This window comes from Camelina sativa, chromosome 17 (genome assembly GCF_000633955.1).
Source record: "Camelina sativa cultivar DH55 chromosome 17, Cs, whole genome shotgun sequence".
Lineage (NCBI taxonomy): Eukaryota > Viridiplantae > Streptophyta > Magnoliopsida > Brassicales > Brassicaceae > Camelina > Camelina sativa.
The window spans coordinates 17,681,238-17,687,237 of record NC_025701.1 but is presented as its reverse complement, the minus strand read 5'-3'; positions in this window follow the sequence as shown (position 1 = coordinate 17,687,237).

Sequence of the window (6,000 nt, the reverse complement as noted above, 5' to 3'; positions counted from 1 at the left end):
TTCCCTCAAAAATCTCACCCTATCCCGGCACACACGATATTCCCCAAACACATTCTCACACCTCCATTTCCAACCCCACCAAGCTGCCACACTAAACAAAGTCGACCAGGCAGATCCACCTACAACCTGCCCCTCTTGCAAATTGCCAAATAACCACTCAAACAAAGACTTTGAGAAGAATTCTTGTTGCTTACCCCGCGGAACCAGCCTCACCCAAACCCCGTGCATTGCCGGGCAGTCCCTCAACACATGTAATATCGACTCCATAGCTCCCTGACAAACAAGACACACCGCATTTTCACCCATATGCCGACGCACTCGCTCCACATTCGTCATCAAAACTTGTTGACTAACCAACCATAAGAACACTCGAACTCGTTCCGGCACCACCACCTTCCAAATCCGATCATAGAACTTTGCCATGCATGGTCTCGGCTCTATATCTCGGCGCAACACAGCATAGGCTGAACTCACCGTAAAACCACCGCTCGCGGTACCTCTCCAAGACAAAGTATCCTTCCGCCCTGGGACTCCCTTAATCACCACCGCAAACAATTGCAGCCGTATATCCACCGGCAGGTACTGCTCCAGGCGCGACATATCCCAACCCACACCCTCTATCCAATACTCCTCAACCCTCTTATACAGTTCATCCTCCGGAACCCTTACTACCGCCCATCGTACCAACGCGTCCGACCCCATCCACCTGTCCAACCAGAACCGAATCGAACGACCATCGCCTGGCACCCAACCGAGTCCCAACGATACAACCTCTCTAAGACCCACCCCCACACTCCTCCAAGTCGAAGACCAAGTTCCCTTCGACACAACCCACGATCCATCCTGCACATCCCCAACTTTATATTTACTCCGCAAAACACGAGCCCAAAAACTCGTCTGATCATGCAAGAGACGCCACCCGACTTTCGCGAGGAGAGCCCTGTTCATGTCCCGTGCACCACGCAAACCCAAACCCCCCTCACAACGCGGCCGCTAATAATCCAATATNTTACCAACTTGTAACTTAGCATTATCGAGTATAACCATTATTTTTAAATATCATAAATAAAATAACTTACATTTATTTCTACGCCAGTGTTGTTACAGGAGCTTTTATCTAGTTTTATTATATATAGTTAATTTTTTGTGCACTGATGCATAATAACACAAACTTATGATTTAGCATTATCGTCATAATCAATAATTTTATGTTTTAATTTAATTTTGTAATTAGTATCAAATTGCCCGTATTAGGTGAAATGGTGAATATTATATTTAAAATTTTTTAGTTTTGGTCAAAGTTAAATTAAAAACTAATAATAAAATAGCTAACTAAACTATTTTTTTAAGATTAAATCTGATAATTACTTTTTTTTGGTAGAAGAGAGGGAGAAAACTTCCCCTGATTTATTCAATATAAACTAAGCTTACAACCAAACATTACGTGGCAAAACAGCCCCATTCTCATCATCCAACAAAACTGCTCGGATAGAGTCAGGACAAGACACCAAAAAATGAAAACCCAAATCTAAAGCAAACGCATAGTTCGCTAACCCATCTGCCAGACGATTAGCCTCCCTATACAAATGAGTAACCCGAACTAACCAGTCCCTTGCGATAAAGCCATGGCACAATTGTACCAGGAAAGACAGCGGATGAGCCTCGCTTATCCCTGCCTGAATGAAACCTACTACCAACTCCGAATCCACCTCCAATTCCACACGTCGAATCCCACGCTCCCAAGCTATGGCCAGCCCATAATACACGCCCCACAACTCCGCCATCGGAGCCGTACACCTGCCTATATTGAGTGCAAAACCACACACCCACGCACCCCTCTCATCTCGAAGGGCTCCACCAGCCGTAGCAAGACCCGGGTTTCCCCGTGACGCCCCATCCGTCGAAACCTTAAACCAACCAACCGTTGGAGGTTTCCAACCGATCAGTCGCTCCACCGATTCCGCCCGAGCATGTCCGCCGGCAACGAGATCATGAGCCCTTGTAACTTCAACAGCAAGTTCCCTCAAAAATCTCACCCTATCCCGGCACACACGATATTCACCAAACACATTCTCACACCTCCATTTCCAACCCCACCAAGCTGCCACACTAAACAAAGTCGACCAGGCAGATCCACCTACAACCTGCCCCTCTTGCAAATTGCCAAATAACCACTCAAACAAAGACTTTGAGAAGAATTCTTGTTGCTTACCCCGCGGAACCAGCCTCACCCAAACCCCGTGCATTGCCGGGCAGTCCCTCAACACATGTAATATCGACTCCATAGCTCCCTGACAAACAAGACACACCGCATTTTCACCCATATGCCGACGCACTCGCTCCACATTCGTCATCAAAACTTGTTGACTAACCAACCATAAGAACACTCGAACTCGTTCCGGCACCACCACCTTCCAAATCCGATCATAGAACTTTGCCATGCATGGTCTCGGCTCTATATCTCGGCGCAACACAGCATAGGCTGAACTCACCGTAAAACCACCGCTCGCGGTACCTCTCCAAGACAAAGTATCCTTCCGCCCTGGGACTCCCTTAATCACCACCGCAAACAATTGCAGCCGTATATCCACCGGCAGGTACTGCTCCAGGCGCGACATATCCCAACCCACACCCTCTATCCAATACTCCTCAACCCTCTTATACAGTTCATCCTCCGGAACCCTTACTACCGCCCATCGTACCAACGCGTCCGACCCCATCCACCTGTCCAACCAGAACCGAATCGAACGACCATCGCCTGGCACCCAACCGAGTCCCAACGATACAACCTCTCTAAGACCCACCCCCACACTCCTCCAAGTCGAAGACCAAGTTCCCTTCGACACAACCCACGATCCATCCTGCACATCCCCAACTTTATATTTACTCCGCAAAACACGAGCCCAAAAACTCGTCTGATCATGCAAGAGACGCCACCCGACTTTCGCGAGGAGAGCCCTGTTCATGTCCCGTGCACCACGCAAACCCAAACCCCCCTCACAACGCGGCCGGCACACTTTTTTCCATGCGACCAAGTGTAGTTTCTTTTTCTCCTCTGTACTGCCCCATAAAAACGATCTCGATACCTTATCTAGGCTCTCTAACGTCGATGCAGGCAATATAATAGAGCTCATGGTGTGAACCGGAATAGATGAAAGAACCGATCGTGTCAGAATCACCCTCCCCGCCAAACTGAGACTCCGACCTTTCCAACCTGATAGCCGAGAAGCAACTCTCTCCAACACCTCCCCATACGTCGTCTTGTTAATCCGCTTATGCAATACAGGCATCCCCAAATACTTCCCCAGATCCCTTGTACAGCCAATACCGCTAGCCGCACTGATTAAACCCACCATATCCCGGCTAACATTGCTTGAAAAAAATATTTTCGACTTCTCCAAACTAACTTTTTGACCCGACGCAAGACAAAACGTTTCCAAAACCCTCCTGATCACCCGCACTTGAGCCACCGAAGCCTCAGCAAACAGGATAATATCATCGGCGAAACACACATGTGACAGCTTAGGCCCTCCCCTCGACAGGCTAATGGGTTTCCACTCACCACGTCCTACCGCAGCCTCTATAAGGTGACATAACCGCTCAATACACAACACAAACAGATATGGAGAGAGCGGATCACCCTGTCTCAACCCCCGAGAAGGCTTAAACGGCTCTGTTTTCTCACCATTCCACAACAACGTCATACTTGGGTCCGTCACACATTCCATAATCCAGGCCGTCCATTCAGCAGATAACCCAGCAACCTCCAGCGTTTCCTTCAAAAAGTCCCAACGGACTCTATCATATGCCTTTTCTAGATCCAACTTCAACAGCATCCAACCCTTCCTACCTTTCTTCTTTCTCATAGAATGCACTGCCTCCTGAACAACCACGACATTGTCAATACTCAGCCGCCCCGGGATAAAACTAGCCTGAGCTGGGCCAATCAGTCTAGAAATCACACTCTTAAGCCGCAACACCATCATCTTTGTAATGATCTTAAACAGAACGTTACAAAGACTCACAGGCCGGAACTGAGTTATACGATCAGGCTTCGAAACTTTTGGTAGCAAAACAATCAAAGCATCATTTGTGTCCATCGGTAACACCCCATTCTCAAAGAAATCAAGAACGAACCGTGACACCGACTCGCCAACAACCTCCCAACAATCCTGATAAAACACTGGCTGATACCCATCCGGCCCCGGAGCTTTGTACCGCCCCATACCCTTAATCGCAACGCGAACCTCCTCCGCTGTAAACCGTTTATTCAGCGCGTCTTTCTCCCATTCAGTTAAGGACACAAAACCTTCGCGCGGTAGCCTCTCCCCATCCAAGCTCACGTCAACAAGAGAATATAACCGTTTATAATACTCAACAGCCAGAGCCTCCAGCGCCACCTTATCCGAGACCCACCTATCCTCGGAATCCTTCAGCATTTCCACTCTGTTCCTCCTTCTACGAATAATCGTGGTAGTATGGAAAAACCGAGTGTTCCTGTCTCCTAAAGCCAACAACTTCTCTCTGGATTTTTGATACCATAGGGTTTCCTCCTGCTGGAGGACCAAGTCCACATTTTTCAACAACTGCGCTTCTTTCTCAAGCAGTGCATCCGTTTGATAGACATCAAGAATCTCCTGCACCTCCTGTAGCTCGTGAAGCAACTTCTCCTTACGCGTATTCACATCACCAAAGACGTCCCGGTTCCACTTCTTCAATGTCAACCTCAACCGAGACAACGCCTCTGGAGTTGATAACGTTGGATCCCACGACGACGCCAACAGCTCCTTGAAACTCTCATGACTCAACCAAGCCGCCTCAAAACGAAATGGTCTCCTCTTCGGATCCATATTGTGCGACGGGCTTAACTGGACATATAGCAGAACATGATCCGAGGATAACGGAGGTAAATGTGACACGACCGCCTCCTGCCATTTCAGTCTCGCCTGTGCACAACACAAAACTCTGTCCAACCTTTTAGCGACAAACGTGCAGGCCTCCCTACCCCGTTTCCACGTGAACTTATTCCCTTTAAAACCCAAGTCTATCAAGGACAAATCATTGATCCACTCCCCAAATGCTAGCGAATCCGGCGAAAGTCTGCCATTACCACCTGACCTCTCATCCAGCCTCAAAATGGTATTGAAATCACCTCCAACAATCATAGGCCCATCAATCCCTCGAATGACATCCCGCAACTCCCTCCACAAGCCACTCCTCCGACTCACTGACGGGGCTGCATACACGACCACTAGGTCCATAGACTCCAGCCCAGTCTCCACCCTTGCATGGATAAACTGGTCAGTAGACGCCTGAACCACCACTGTACCAACACACGACCTCCACAACAACCATAAACCACCACTCTGTCCCACAGCATCAACCCGAAAAGAATTCTCAAACCCCAACCTTTGACAGATCATACCTGCTCTATCACCTCCTGCATGAGTCTCGAACAAAGCAAGTATATCCACATCAAACTTCTTCAACAAATAACGTATAGACCTCCTAAAACTGGGTTTATTCGCCCCCCGGCAATTCCAAAATAAGCAATTCATGATAAAACGATAATAAACGTGTAGAACAACCGGGGATAAACATTATCCGCCTCCTCTCGCCCCATCCTCCGGCAATTGCCTCTCCTGAAGCACCAACTCCATCCTATTACTCTCCTGTGCCGTAACCATAAGCGGCAAGTCACGATCACTCGGAGACATCTGCAGCGGGCTCCCAACCTGCCCTACCACCCTACTATCTGATGCAAACACACCTCCTTCCCTTCCCATATCTCCCTGCTCGACCCGCAACCTCTTACCTGTGGCGATACTCCCAGCCTCAGCCCCCACCGGTCCAAAGACAAGCCCCCTTGCAGGTCCATTCTGTCTAACCCCCTTCCCCTTCGTACCTACACCTTTCCCAACTCGTCCTCCACCCGACTTCTTACCACTCTCCACACGCCTGCCACCCTCTTTACCATGTTTTTCACCCCCTCCTCCCAAC